The sequence below is a fragment of the Rutidosis leptorrhynchoides genome, chromosome 1 (assembly GCF_046630445.1).
Source record: "Rutidosis leptorrhynchoides isolate AG116_Rl617_1_P2 chromosome 1, CSIRO_AGI_Rlap_v1, whole genome shotgun sequence".
Classification (NCBI taxonomy): domain Eukaryota; kingdom Viridiplantae; phylum Streptophyta; class Magnoliopsida; order Asterales; family Asteraceae; genus Rutidosis; species Rutidosis leptorrhynchoides.
This window is the reverse complement of record NC_092333.1, coordinates 186,960,802-186,964,417: the sequence shown is the minus strand read 5'-3', so window position 1 is coordinate 186,964,417 and position 3,616 is coordinate 186,960,802.

Sequence of the window (3,616 nt, the reverse complement as noted above, 5' to 3'; positions counted from 1 at the left end):
CAATTGTCTATATGAAACATATTTCAATTAATCAAGTCTTAACAAGTTTGATTGCTTAACATGTTGGAAACATTTAATCATGTAAATATCAATCTCAATTAATATATATAAACATGGAAAAGTTCGGGTCACTACAGTACCTACCCGTTAAATAAATTTCGTCCCGAAATTTTAAGCTGTTGAAGGTGTTGACGAATCTTCTGGAAATAGATGCGGGTATTTCTTCTTCATCTGATCTTCACGCTCCCAGGTGAACTCGGGTCCTCTACGAGCATTCCATCGAACCTTAACAATTGGTATCTTGTTTTGCTTAAGTCTTTTAACCTCACGATCCATTATTTCGACGGGTTCTTCGATGAATTGAAGTTTTTCGTTGATTTGGATTTCATCTAACGGAATAGTGAGATCTTCTTTAGCAAAACATTTCTTTAAATTCGAGACGTGGAAAGTGTTATGTACAGCCGCGAGTTGTTGAGGTAACTCTAGTCGGTAAGCTACTGGTCCGACACGATCAATAATCTTGAATGGTCCAATATACCTTGGATTTAATTTCCCTCGTTTACCAAATCGAACAACGCCTTTCCAAGGTGAAACTTTAAGCATGACCATCTCTCCAATTTCAAATTCTATATCTTTTCTTTTAATGTCAGCGTAGCTCTTTTGTCAACTTTGGGCGGTTTTCAACCGTTGTTGAATTTGGATGATCTTCTCGGTAGTTTCTTGTATAATCTCCGGATCCGTAATCTGTCTATCCCCCACCTCACTCCAACAAATCGGAGACCTGCACTTTCTACCATAAAGTGCTTCAAACGGCGCCATCTCAATGCTTGAATGGTAGCTGTTGTTGTAGGAAAATTCTGCTAACGGTAGATGTCGATCCCAACTGTTTCCGAAATCACTAACACATGCTCGTAGCATGTCTTCAAGCGTTTGTATCGTCCTTTCGCTCTGCCCATCAGTTTGTGGATGATAGGCAGTACTCATGTCTAGACGAGTTCCTAATGCTTGCTGTAATGTCTGCCAGAATCTTGAAATAAATCTGCCATCCCTATCAGAGATAATAGAGATTGGTATTCCATGTCTGGAGATGACTTCCTTCAAATACAGTCGTGCTAACTTCTCCATCTTGTCATCTTCTCTTATTGGCAAGAAGTGTGCTGATTTGGTGAGACGGTCAACTATTACCCAAATAGTATCAAAACCACTTGCAGTCCTTGGCAATTTAGTGATGAAATCCATGGTAATGTTTTCCCATTTCCATTTCGGGATTTCGGGTTGTTGAAGTAGACCTGATGGTTTCTGATGCTCAGCTTTGACCTTAGAACACGTCAAACATTCTCCTACGTATTTAGCAACATCGGCTTTCATACCCGGCCACCAAAAATGTTTCTTGAGATCCTTGTACATCTTCCCCGTTCCAGGATGTATTGAGTATCTGGTTTTATGAGCTTCTCTAAGTACCATTTCTCTCATATCTCCAAATTTTGGTACCCAAATCCTTTCAGCCCTATACCGGGTTCCGTCTTCCCGAATATTAAGATGCTTCTCCGATCCTTTGGGTATTTCATCCTTTAAATTTCCCTCTTTTAAAACTCCTTGTTGCGCCTCCTTTATTTGAGTAGTAATGTTATTATGAATCATTATATTCATAGATTTTACTCGAATGGGTTCTCTATCCTTCCTGCTCAAGGCATCGGCTACCACATTTGCCTTCCCCGGGTGGTAACGAATCTCAAAATCGTAATCATTCAATAATTCAATCCACCTACGCTGCCTCATATTCAGTTGTTTCTGATTAAATATGTGTTGAAGACTTTTGTGGTCGGTATATATAATACTTTTAACCCCATATAAGTAGTGCCTCCAAGTCTTTAATGCAAAAACAACCGCGCCTAATTCCAAATCATGCGTCGTATAATTTTGTTCGTGAATCTTCAATTGTCTAGACGCATAAGCAATCACCTTCGTTCGTTGCATTAATACACAACCGAGACCTTGCTTTGATGCGTCACAATAAATCACAAAATCATCATTCCCTTCAGGCAATGACAATATAGGTGCCGTAGTTAGCTTTTTCTTCAATAACTGAAACGCTTTCTCTTGTTCATCATTCCATTCAAATTTCTTCCCTTTATGCGTTAATGCAGTCAAGGGTTTTGCTATTCTGGAAAAGTCTTGGATGAACCTTCTGTAGTAACCAGCTAGTCCTAAAAACTGGCGTATGTGTTTCGGAGTTTTCGGGGTTTCCCACTTTTCAACAGTTTCTATCTTTGCCGGATCCACCTTAATACCTTCTTTGTTCACTATGTGACCGAGGAATTGAACTTCTTCCAACCAAAATGCACACTTTGAAAACTTAGCGTACAATTCTTCCTTCCTCAATACTTCTAACACCTTTCTCAAATGTTCACCGTGTTCTTGGTCATTCTTTGAGTAAATAAGTATGTCATCAATGAAAACAATGACAAACTTGTCAAGGTATGGTCCACACACTCGGTTCATAAGGTCCATGAACACAGCTGGTGCATTAGTTAAACCAAACGGCATGACCATAAACTCGTAATGACCGTAACGTGTTCTGAAAGCAGTCTTTGGAATATCATCTTCTTTCACCCGCATTTGATGATACCCGGAACGTAAGTCAATCTTTGAATAAACAGACGAGCCTTGTAGTTGATCAAATAAGTCGTCGATTCTCGGTAGTGGGTAGCGGTTCTTGATGGTAAGTTTGTTCAACTCTCGGTAGTCGATACACAACCAGAATGTACCATCTTTCTTCTTGACAAACAAAACAGGAGCTCCCCACGGTGATGTGCTTGGTTGAATGAAACCACGCTCTAAAAGTTCTTGTAATTGGCTTTGCAGTTCTTTCATCTCGCTGGGTGCAAGTCTGTAAGGAGCACGAGCTATTGGTGCAGCTCCTGGTACAAGATCTATTTGAAATTCAACGGATCGATGTGGGGGTAATCCCGGTAATTCTTTCGGAAATACATCAGGAAATTCTTTTGCGACGGGAACATCATTGATGCTCTTTTCTTCAGTTTGTACTTTCTCGACGTGTGCTAGAACAGCATAGCAACCTTTTCTTATTAGTTTTTGTGCCTTCAAATTACTAATAAGATGTAGCTTCGTGTTGCCCTTTTCTCCGTACACCATTAAGGGTTTTCCTTTTTCTCGTATAATGCGAATTGCATTTTTGTAACAAACGATCTCCGCTTTCACTTCTTTCAACCAGTCCATACCGATTATCACATCAAAACTCCCTAACTCTACTGGTATCAAATCAATCTTAAATGTTTCGCTAACCAGTTTAATTTCTCGATTCCGACATATATTATCTGCTGAAATTAATTTACCATTTGCTAATTCGAGTAAAAATTTACTATCCAAAGGCGTCAATGGACAACTTAATTTAGCACAAAAATCTCTACTCATATAGCTTCTATCCGCACCCGAATCAAATAAAACGTAAGCAGATTTATTGTCAATAAGAAACGTACCCGTAACAAGCTCCGGGTCTTCCTGTGCCTCTGCCGCATTAATATTGAAAACTCTTCCACGGCCTTGTCCATTCGTGTTCTCCTGGTTCGGGCAATTTCTAATAATGTGGCCCGGT